This window comes from Tupaia chinensis, unplaced genomic scaffold (genome assembly GCF_000334495.1).
Source record: "Tupaia chinensis unplaced genomic scaffold, TupChi_1.0 Scaffold000067_2, whole genome shotgun sequence".
NCBI lineage: Eukaryota > Metazoa > Chordata > Mammalia > Scandentia > Tupaiidae > Tupaia > Tupaia belangeri.
This window is the reverse complement of record NW_006159527.1, coordinates 827107-839525: the sequence shown is the minus strand read 5'-3', so window position 1 is coordinate 839525 and position 12419 is coordinate 827107. Positions and strand designations below refer to the sequence as shown.

The 12419-nt window shown below is 37.3% G+C and overlaps 1 pseudogene; it reads left to right on the top strand.

Annotated features, from left to right (window-relative positions):
* Nucleotides 1-3012: 3012 nt before the first annotated feature.
* LOC102481041 (kinetochore protein NDC80 homolog) overlaps nucleotides 3013-12419 on the top strand; it is a 14042-nt pseudogene continuing 4635 nt past the window's right edge.

The following is a 12419-nucleotide window of genomic DNA, read 5'->3' as shown; positions in this document are numbered from 1 at the left end:
ATAGGGCGTGTGCGCTCGCCAGAAAGACAGAGAGGGACAAAGAAACAGAAAGCGAGAAATCACCCCCCAGGGAGGATGGCCACGCCGCAATCCCTTCTCCTCCATTTTCCTCTCAGAATCTTGGGCATGCATGCACATGTGCCTGGCGTGAGTTTAAGCTACCGGGTCTGGGACTCAAGCTGCAGTCGACTACATGGGAGTCCAGCAACATAGCCATTATGCCAACTGCTGGTCCCGATATAATATTTTTTTTAAACTTGTAAGTGGGGGAAAATATCATTTATTTTGTCACTTCTTTGGGCCCACAACAGCAATTAGATGAGTGGATGTCCACTGAACACAGATTCTTCCTGAATTCTACTCATATGAAACACAAAATCAGTCTACATGTTCTTGATTATTCAGTGCTACTGCAGTGCTTCTTGTTCCTCCCCCATTAGCAGACCATTAAATTTCTGCTATTTAAAAAAAATCCTTCTGTCTTCAAGTGCCCACTTTTAAAAATTATTATTATTTTATGTTTTTTTTTCCCATAGGGCATATGTATTCTCCAGAGAGAGACAGAGAGGGATAATGCGTAGGAAAGTGAAGAATCACTCCCCAGGGGGATGGCCATGCTACAATCCCTTCTCTATTCTTCTTCTAGGACCTTGAGCATGCATGCACACGTGCCTGAATGATTTTCAAGACAATGGGTCTAGGACTCAAATCGAGGTCGGCAACGTGGGAGTCAACCACCTTAACACTGTACCACCTTCTGTACTTTAAGTTCCCAATTTTAAACCAACGTCCTTTAGTCATTTATTAGTAATATAGCAGATTTGTTGGTTAATGAATATCTGAAGATTCATGCTTAAAATGAAAGCATTGTGGGAACAGCAGATGGTGTAGTGGTTACGCCGTTGGACTCCCCGCTGTCCAAATCCTGGACCTGCTGGCCTGAAACTCACATTGGCCACGGGTGCATGCATGCCCAATATCCTGGAAAGAGAATAGAGAAGAAGGAATTATGGCATGACCATTCCCACTGGGGCGGTGATTTCTCATTTTCCCTCTCAATGTCTTTGTCTCTCTCTCTCTCTGGGGAGCACACTTGCCTTAAGACTAAAATATCTACACACATACAGACACTCAAAAAAAGCATTGGAGAGAGTTGATGTTGTTGGAATTTTTAATATATGTAGGTATAGAGAAAAGAATGAGAGTGACGAAGGCAGTCTAGATACTCGTAATTTTTCCGTAATCACTTCCTATGTCTATATTTGTCCATTGTTGTGGAATAAGGGATCATTAAGGAAATAGCAATAATTCCCTTTTTTGTTATTTTTTGTTTTGCTTTGTTCCAAATCTCAAGTGTCAGGCCTTATTCCAAGAGATGTACAGATACTTAGATCTAGCTACAGATATGGAGATACATGTAATCTAACTATAAATCAGATGTCCTCTAATGAATAAGATAGATGCTGCCTTTTGTTGAACCATCAAAAATGGAGGGCGGGAGGGGAGGAATGGGGAACAAAAAGCAAAACACTTAACAGACACAAAAATGGAGCAATTATCTAATGATAATGTATATGGCAATGTCTCTGACTGCACTGACAGCTAGTGTATCTGTGTTGAGAAAGTTTATTTTGCGTGCTTTGGAGATTAAATGTTAAAAAAAAAGGAGAATATAAAAAACGTTTAAAAATAAATACTTTATATCCATCACCTAATTTAAAAATTGGGAGCCAATATTAACACCTAGAATAGTGTTGTCCAGTAGAATTTTCTACAATGATTAGATGTTCTATATTTCTGCTTTCAGCATAGAAACCAGTAGCCACCTAAGACTATTGGGCACTGATTGGTCAGCGCTACTCTAGATTTATCAGGTGTCAGTCAACAGTTATTTCAACATATCTCATACATGATTAAAGTTTCTTATATTCCATGTGATAATGCTATTTTTGATATGTTATTTTTCAATATATCATATTTTTTTTTTCTTTTTAGAGACAAGCTCTTGCTGGTTTTCTCAGGCTGGCCTTGAACCTACAATCTTTCTTACTCAGCTACCTGAAGAGCTGGGATTATGTGCACGCACCACCACACCCAGCTCCTCATGAAAAAAAAAAAAAAAACAAACAAAAAAACAAAATGAAGTGTATTTAAAAATAAAATTGGAAAACAAATTCTTTAAGTCACAAATAATTAGTAAACCCAAGACTGCCAGATCTAGAGGATGTCTTGAAGCTACATAAATAATTTCTAGAGCTTAATTGGGGTAGAGAGGGAACTACAGAAATACGGATAATAAGTGAGCCATTTCTGGTTATCTTCTGGCAAATAGTTACAGAGGATAGTCCTGACAGTGTCTCATAAGAACATTCAAGCAGGTGCTTCCCCCAAAGTTTGTGCAAAGATCCATGAGAGTCACTCAAGCATTTCCTAATACTTAGTTCTGCCTTTTAGCTGTGCCTCCCTGTTCTCATGTCTCTGTCGGTTTTCTACCATGTTGGCCCAGCCATGTGCTTTCTCATTTGGGAGCTACGATCGTCTAGATCCATTAGATCTAATAGATCTGTTATGCATCTGACACATCATCAGACTCATGCACACAAAGAGGAAACTGCCTTGCTTCAAGAACTGTTTTCTATTTTCTTTCTCCCTTCTGAAGCTGTGATTCACCAGCTCGACCATGTTCCTTACTTTCTCTTGATATTGGATTTCTCACACTCTACTTGAATTCAAATAACATCACTTAATAGAAATATCTTTTAATATTACTATCTTGTTCTGGTAGATAGACTATGACCCCCCAAAAGGTGTCCATGTCTGAATCTCTGGAAGCTGTGAATGTGTTATCTTGCATGGAAAGGGGGACTTTGCACAGTGATTAAGCTGAGAATCCGAGATGCGGTTATCCAGATGAGACCAGTGGAATCATAGGCATCTTTATAAGCGGAACAAGGCAGCAAAAGAGTAAGAGCGAGTGGTGAGCAAAGATAGAAGCAGAAGTTAGTAGGAACAATGCCCTATGAAAGTGAGGGACGGGGCCATGGGCCAAGGTAAGTAATGACCATTAGAAATTGTAGAAAGCAATGAAATGGGGGCACGACAGTGGCGTGCCAGCCATGCCTCATTTTGCAAGGCTGTCCTATTTGGCAAGGTGCAGGGTCATGTCTGGAGACCTCCCTGACCATGACAGGTACTCACATCCCCATGCTCTATGGCTGGCCAAAGTGGGGGTAGATGAAAGACACTATTGGGGTTCTTGTCTCTCTATCTTTATCTCTGTCTCTCTCACACATGGCAGAAATAAATCAATAATCGTATTTTAAAAATTAAATGAAAATATTTCCTCTAGAGCCTTCAGAAAAAACTAGCCCTGCCAACACCTTGGCTTTACCCCAAAAACACCCCATCGGACTTATGAACTCCAGAACTTTAAGGGAACAAGTTTGTGTTGTTTCAAGCCACTAACTTAATAGTAGCTTGTTAACCTATGAGTCTCTTTAAAATAAACTCTCAGCCTTTGTGCACAACATAGGATCGGTTAATACAAATATCAAAAGGTCAGAAAGAATTGAATTTCCTGATGAAGGAAGAAATGCTAATCCACCATGAGGAATCTCTTTCTTCTTTTATATTGTGTTTTTCCTTGAAGTGGGTCACTTCTGAATAAATAAATAAGGTCCTAAGATTACACTGAATTATTTTCCATTTCTTAAAGAACACTCATTTGTTACAGAACACAATTATCATGTTTGTCATGTTTGTCATGTGTGTATGTGTGCCATCTCCAAAGCAAGGAAGAAAATCCTTTCCTTCAGGCTCCTGTGTTCTGTGTCTGGCATTACACTAACAAAAGACAAATAGGAGAAAATACTTGATATTTTTAATTATTATTATTTTGCACATGGGTTCAAAAAAGAAAGTGAAGTGCAAACATGCAGTTCAATTTGGGTATTTATGCACCTTTTTATCAAGGGAAAGGGAGTTTGAGTTTCAAGGGGTGATGAATTGTGAGGTTGTAAAAGGAAATATCAGGGGGAAATTAGAGGAAGATGAAGGCTACCTTAGTAAGGTATGTTTATGCAAACTCATCTTGCTATGTGGATGTCTCATCTTGATGATAAGAGTCATGATCTCCTCCTGGTTGTGGGGAGTAGGGAGACACATTCTACAAAGGGCACTAATGCCCTGGTTTCAAGAACACAGGGGGCGATCAGATAACCCTTCCTAATGTGTTGATCGTACACTGCCTTTGGCTCAAAGTAATCCTTATGCAGGGTGTGGTGGTTGAAGTGTCTGGTTGCCACATGACCAAGTACACAGTTCAAGTTTTAGATCCAGCAGCTTGGAAAATATGCATGCGTGTGCCCAAAGTTCCGAGAGGAGAATGGAGAAGTGATTGTGGCATGACCACCCTTTGGGGGTGATTTCACTTTCTCTCTCTCATGTGCCTTATTAAAAAAAATCCTTATGCCAAAGTGGCATGTTTTTGGGTAGTGGCTCTGAGTCCCTTCACTCACTAGCCCACCAACATTAGGTCTTATTGTAGATGAGAAGTTGGACTTCTCTTACTTCAATCCCTATCAACAATCCTTGGGAGTGTAATTCCAGCCTTGAGGAGAAATAATGGAGCCTTGCCATAGTGAGGCACAGTGTGAATACAGTCTGCGCAGTGGACTCTGAAATCAAGATAAGCAGGTGTGGATCGGGAAAGAAGAACCTTCTCTCCCTATTGCTGATGAAAACAACAGAATTTCCAGGCTCAGTGGTTGATCTACACTGGTGACTGCCACAACATTACAGAGGGGAATGTTAAACAAAAATACCACTCCAAAGGGGACGGCAAGTGGCGTGGTGGTTGAGGTGCTGGACTCCCACATGGTCAATCACAGTTTGAGTCCTGGACCTAGTGGCTTGCTTTCTCACTTTTCCTCCCTCTCTCTGATTAAAACTTTAAAATAATAAATAAGTAAAATTAAGTAAATAATTTTTTTTGAAAAAATGCCATCTCAATATAGAATCTGATGACAGGAAGAAAGCCTGAACCATTCTTGAAGATCAGCTTCCTAGGGCACAGAACCAGATGGTAGATGGTAAGACAGTAAAATTAGAAGGCTGAGTGGACACTACAGAGATGATCCATGTTTTGTGTCCCTTGGCATTAGCTTGCTCTTTGTCTAGATACAAAGTACTCCTACATGCATAAGAGAAGGTTATTATCAGGCATGACTGTTCTGCCTTATTAATCTTCATAGATTTGTGATTATTATTATTATTATTATTATTCAGGTGAGTATTCATGTTTGCCTTATCAAAGACACTGTCCTATAATCACTCTACTTTATGTCATGAACAACCCCTCATTATGATTTCTACTTACCATTTTTTTAAGGTTTTTGCTATAGGGCACATATGTTTGGCAGAGAGAGACAGAGGACAAGTGAGAAATCACCCCCCAGAAGAGATGACCATGCTGCAATCCCTCCTCTTCTACTCTCCTGGGATTTTTAGCATGCTCACACATGTACCTAGCATGATTTTCAAGCCACCAGTTCTGAGACTGAAATCACAATTGGTCATGTGAGAATCCAACACTTTTATGAGTACACTAACTGCTGGCTGCTCTACTTACCATTTTCACACACTGCAGCCATTGTACATCTTATTTATTCCTTAGTACAAAAGCAGAAGTCATGGAGGACATTGGTGCAGGGAGTTATTCCCAGTAAGCAAAAGCTAGGCTTAATTAAGGATCATGGAGACCAGATCACATGTGCTAAGCAGGTTTTCAGAACGCTCTGGACTAAGGATGGTTTCATGACTCTGTCCTTCCTTTCTTAAAATGAGGGTGTCTATGGGACCAGAAGATGCAAAATGATTACATCGTTGTACTCCCATATAACTGAGAGTGGTTTGAGTCCTGGACCCAGTGGCTTAAAACTCACGCCAGGTGCATGTACGTGTGTGCCCGAAATCCTGAGAGGAGAATGGAGAAGGGACTGCAGCATGGCCATACCCCTCCAGGGGGGTTGATATTCTTCTCTTTCGATCTCTGTCTCTCCAGTGAGTGCATGCAACCTATAGCAAAAATCTCTCTTAAAAAAAATTCTCTTAAATTTTTTTTTCCAAAGAGATAGACTATTTTGCAATCTCTATTGCTGAAGTGTGGGATATCCAGTGGCTCTTTCATCTCATTTTCTCTTGGTATTGTCATTGCTTATAATTCTAAACATTATCATGAATGCATGCTGGCATACCATTGTGGTTTAATTTTGCATGTTCCTAAGACGAATGATTTTGACCATTTCTATATACACCTATTGACCATGACTACAGTTTCCTTTGTGAAGTGTCTGTTCAGATCTGACTACCCATTTTGCCATTGAGTTGTCTTCTTATTAAGTTGTAGGAATTCTTGATATTGTGTGGATACAAGTCTTTTATCACATAAATATATTGTAAGTATATATTTCATTATGGCTCGTTGTTCCCTATTTTGTGTGTATGTGGCTTGTCTAAGAAATTTCCATCAACCACCCAAGGACATAATTATTCTCTTATTTTTCATTTATGAAAATTACATAGGTTAACCTTATAGTTTCATATATGATCTATTCTAACTTGTACCTATGTGTGTGTGTTAGGTGGTAATTGGAGTTTCATTTCGTGCATATGTATCTCAAGCTGTTCCAAAACCATTGTTTAAAAAAATTCATACTCCCCATTCAATGGCATTGACTACTTTGTGGAAACTCAAATGACCTATATATGTGTCTTTTAGAATTTCTTTTCTGCTCCATTTTTCTTTAAGTCTGTTTTTAGTGTCTACTGTATACTCTCCTGATAAGTACAACAACACATATAGTAATGTAAGGTGTCAGATAATGTAAATCTTTGATCCAAATTTTTTCACTCTCATTATTGTGTAGCTATTCTAGATCCTTTATATTTTTATGAAATATGTAGAATCAAGTTGCCCATTTGTATGCTGGTTTTTCATTGGTATTTTGCTGAATCTATAGATGAATTTGTGGGGACTGCATGTCTTAACCATTTTAAACTATAAGATCTATGAACATGGTATAATATAACATTTATTTAGATATTGTTTTATTTCTCTTGCCAAAATCTGTATTTTCAGTGCAGAAGTCTCACAAATTTTTATTAATGTTTTTTTCCTGAGTATTTTATATTTTTTGATGATATTATGGCATTTCAAATATCATTTTTCATTTGATTGTTGTCAGTGTATATAAATAACAATTGAATTTTGGACGTTTATCTGATATCTTGCAATCTTATAATAATTCTATATTTACATATACACTATACAGCTGTATTACTTTATTTTAATTATAGTAACTTTTATTTTTTAAAGAGTTATTTTTATTTAACTTTATTTATTTTTATTTATTTATTTATTTAAATTTGCCCAGAGAGAGACACAGTGAAAGAGAAAGAAAGTGAGAAGACGAGAAAGTAAGCCGCTAGATATGGGACTTGAACTGTGATTGGCCACATGTGTGTCCAGTGCACTTAACCACCATGCCACCTGCAGGCCCCAGTAACTTATTTTATTTTTAAAAATTTTCTATGGAACAATTATATCTTTTAATTAGGACAGTTTTATTTCTGCCTCTCAATCTGTATGACTCTTTTTTTTTTTTACTGGTTTTTTGATTGGCTAGAACCTCAAGAATGAAGATGAAAGAAAGAGACATCCTTGGGCAAAGTACTTTTACAAGCAAAATGAGAAATAGCAATTGACTGTTTTAAAAAATAATTAGAATAATAAAAATAATGATTGGGGAAAACACAGAAAAGATATTGAATGTTGAAGTGGGGAGATTAATGTCTCTGTACTGACGGACATGCATGGCATTCCCTTTTGAAAAAAACAATGTAATACACTGTAAAGTTATATGTAATCCAATGTAATATAAAGAAGATTATGATGATGATAATAAAAAAATAAAATTAAAAAGAAACAAAAAAAAGAAAGAGACATCCTTGCTTGGTTATCATTTTCAGAGAGAATCATTCAGTATTTCATCATTAAGTATGATATTTCTGTAAGTTTTTCATATACACACCTATTAATTGAGCATGTTTTCTTTTATTAATTGCTTGCTGAAAGTATTACTTAAAGGAATGTCAAATTTTTAAATGACTTATTTGCTTCTATTAAAGTAATTGTGTGATTTTATTCTTTGTTATGTTAATGTGGTTTGTTAAAGTGATTATTTTTCTTTCTTAAAAATAATTATTTATTTAATTAAATTATTATTATTGAAATTGTTACAGGAAATACATGTTCATCAGAGGGGTGGGGTTGTGAGAAAGAGAGCAAGCCACCAAGTCTGTGGCTTGAACTGTGGTTGGGCATGTGGGAGTCCAGTGTTCCAAAACCCACACCACCTGCTGGCCCAAGATTGATTGTATTTCAAATGTTAAATCAGTCATGCCTGTCTGGGGTAAAACCCATGAGGTTTGAGTGCATTCTTTAAAAATGTGGCTTACAGGGACCAGCAGATTGCATAATGGTTACATTGCTGGACTCCCACATAGTCAACTGTGATTCGAGTTCCAGACCCAGCAGCTTAAAACTCATGCTGGGAACATGTGTATGCATGCCCATAATTCCAAGAGGAGAATGGAGAAAGGATAGTGGTGTGGCCGTCCCCACAGGAGGTGATTTATTGCTTTCTGTCTGTCTATCTGGAGAGCATATGCCCCCTATAGCAAAATTCTCTCTCCCTAAAAAAAAAAAAAAGTGACTCATATCTTTACCAGCATGTATAATATTGTCCTTTTATCCATAGCCAAGATACATGAATTCATGACTATGATACAGATATGGGATTGGGTCTTTTCTATAATACACATAAAATCCTATGTGAGGAGGAGGTTTTCTTTGCATCCCCTTCACCTTAGGTTTAGTAGTTTTGGTGGTCCTAGTTGTCAAGGAAAGATCACTTCTACCATGAAACATAGTTTTTTTTTTTCTTTCCCACTAAACTGGTTGCTTCTAGTCAGTTTTTGGTCCTCATGCCACTAAAATGATGAAGGGGGTATTCTATTTGCTAAGGTAATTGATCTTGATTACCTTAAGAAAATTGGCATGCTGTTAAAATGGGGGGGAATGAGTATTACTATTGTCACACTGAAAACAATGGAGAGTTATATTATTTTTGGCTGTCTAGCTAAAATGTCTACAAATCAGTTATCAGGAAAGAAAAGACAAGAACTAAAATGACATGCCAGCTAAGTCAGATCTCACTCAGGAACATAATAGCATTTCTTTACATAGCATTTTTCATACGCTGTTTTTTTATTGTGCAATTACCCCCCACTAAAAGGAAAGCTAGGAAAAGTCAGTGTTCTCAGCCTGGCATGGTGTTAAAAGAAATTAATCATCTTCAAAATTTTAGGTTTATATAATAAAGAAAAGAAGGAAGTGAACGTCACGTAAATAAGCAAAAGGCAGAATCTTTGTTTTCCTGAGATGATAGTTGATACGGTATTATTAAATCTTACCATTTTTTCAGGATAATAGCTGAAGTTTCATGGACAACAAGAATTATTCACAGTTTGATTCCCATGATTGGATTTGGCAGCACTGGTGTTGACAGTACTTTCCTCATTGCATAGATGCCCACGATGAGACTGGGTATAAGAAATGCACCTCGTGAGCACATTAATAAAAGCACATAATGACATACTCATGGAAGTATGAATTCATGGCTCAAGCAGAAATGCAGTTGTCACAGGAGGAAGTTTCATTATTTCAAAGCTGTGAACTTGCATCTTTTCTGGTTGCTTTGCCACACTTAAGCTAATCACAACACAGGTTCTATTTGACTGCAGGATAATTAGAGCTCTCTGCGGTACATCTTGTTCCTGGTTAAATATCTAATATCCTCATCCACCACCCCACCAGAGTTCTCCGTCTGCAAATTTACTGCTCTAAAGAGCCTCATGAACACTTTTTGTTGACTCTAAGCTTTTTCTAGATGCTGGGTTTTGATTCCAAAATTATAGTAGGAGATCATTTATATTCTTTTTAAAACTTTTGCCAGAGGGTGCCTGTGCTCACTGGAGAGAGATAGAGTGAGAGAGAGAAAGAACGAGAGAAAGCACACCCATTGCAGAATGGTCACACTGCAATCTGGTCTACTCCATTTCTCCCCTCTTCTCGAATTTTGGCCATGCACCCAGCATATTTTTCAAGCTACCAGACCTGGGACTTGAACTGTATAGTCGGCCTTTAGGATCCAGCATTCTTAACCATCAGCATGGATTGAAACAGATAATTTTTTGGAGAGATTTTTGCTATATGATGCATGCAGTTGTCAGAGAGGCAGAGAGAGACAGAGAGACAGAAATTGAGACATCCCCCCTCGGGAGGATGGCAATGCTGCAATCCTTTATCCTCCATGTTCCTCCTGGGATTTTGGGCATGCACAGATGCACACACCTGGCATGAGTTTTAAGTTACTGGGTCCAGGACTTGAACTTGACTATGTCGGAGTTCAGCTACACAACCATTATGCTATCTGCTGGTTCCTAGAGATAATTTTTAAAACACAAGTTTAGGCACATTTTCCTGCAGCTTAAGGCTCATAATTTACCTGCACTTGATATTACAAATGCTTTAGTATGGGTTAGTTTCCCAATGCAATGTAACCTTATATCTTCCATGGTACCCCTTTCATATAGAACCTTTAATATTTTATTTCTTTATCCTAACTCTTTAAAGTTTATTTATTTTTATTTCCTTCAAAAATTACAGAGGCAGTCTGACAGAGGGAGACAGAAAACTAGCATCCCCAACACAGTCCTGACCCTATAATCTACCCCCAGCCTCTTCCAGCCCTGAGTCATGGCCACATGTGTGCCTGGTGTACTCAGATAGGTTTCCAGTAATGACCGTGGAACCTCCCCTGTTACTCAGCCTCACAGAGCATCAGATCTTACCACTGCACCTCCATCTTACTCCTCTTAGTTAAAATTTTTATTCAGCCTTTCAAGTCCATTTAATTATCCATTACTTTGTGAAATTTCCCTTCCCTCTGAGAAGTCACTGATTGATGATTCTTTTGTATCGTCAAAATGTATATCTCCAGACTCTCAGTTTCTGCCACAGAGTGCAGACATTTGGTATATATTAAGTAGGGCTATACAATGTCTGTCTTTCATAGTTTGGCTTGCTTTGCTCAGTATAAAATCTTCCATATTCATCTATGTTATATCACATTCCAGAGTCTCATTGCTTTTTATGGCTGAGTAGTAGTCCGTAGTGTATATGTAACACATTTTTTAAATTGAGTCATTGGTCATTGGTCACTTAGGTTGATTCCATGTCTTAGCAATCTTGAATGATGCTCCTATAAACATGTATGTGCAAGTGTCTTTCTGATGGAATGTTTTCCTGTCATTTGTGTAAATAACAAGGAGTGGGATTACTGGGTCATATGGAAGTTGTATTTATGAATGTTTAAGGAATCTCTGTATTTTTTTAAAATTATAATCATTAAATTTATTTTTGGTAGTGTTTTTTAATGCAAAGTAGTTTTTTTTGCCTTTTAACTTTATTTTATTACATTGATTCATTATGCATCATTACAGCATACAAAATGAATTTTCCATCCAGAATACACTGTATATTGACTCAATCAAGCACATCAACATATGTGTTATTAACAAATAATTTTCCATTTCCTATGTCTTGTATATTTTGCCTTTTTTTTTTTTTTTGCCATCCTTGATTCCCTATCCCTCGCCCTCTGCCGTGTTCCATCCTCCTCCCACATTGTCTCTGGTATCCATGGTTGCTTTCTACGCCTCCCCCCCCCATTTAATTGATTTGCTAATCAATTTAATTAGTCTAAATATTTGCAATAGCAAGTGTGGCTGATATATACATATACATGAACCCAAGTCTGACTTTAGACATAAACCTCAGTGAGTAGAATGAGCATACTATAAAGTAGCACCTAGCTGGGGCTGTATAGCTTACTGCAGTTATCAAATATGCATTTTTTTTTATTTTGATAAGAACAGTTTTAGTATTTTTTTTCTTCTGAAACTTTTTTTTAATTAATTTACATTCATTCCCTGAGCATCATCACAACATACTAAATGTGGTTTCCCATCTAGAATAAACTGCATAGTGGCTTAATCATGCATGTTATCATCAATAATATTCCGTTTTTACTTTCATATATATGTGTGTATATATATATATAAAATATGAAAACATATATATATGTTTTTTACCCCATATCTGACCCTCTGCCCTTTCCCACTCTCTTATTACACTATCTCTGCTATATACAGTTGTCTTCAATTCCTTTTCCCCCAATATTTTGTTGATCACACAATATCATAAGTAATCTAACTACTTTCAATAGCAAGTTCAG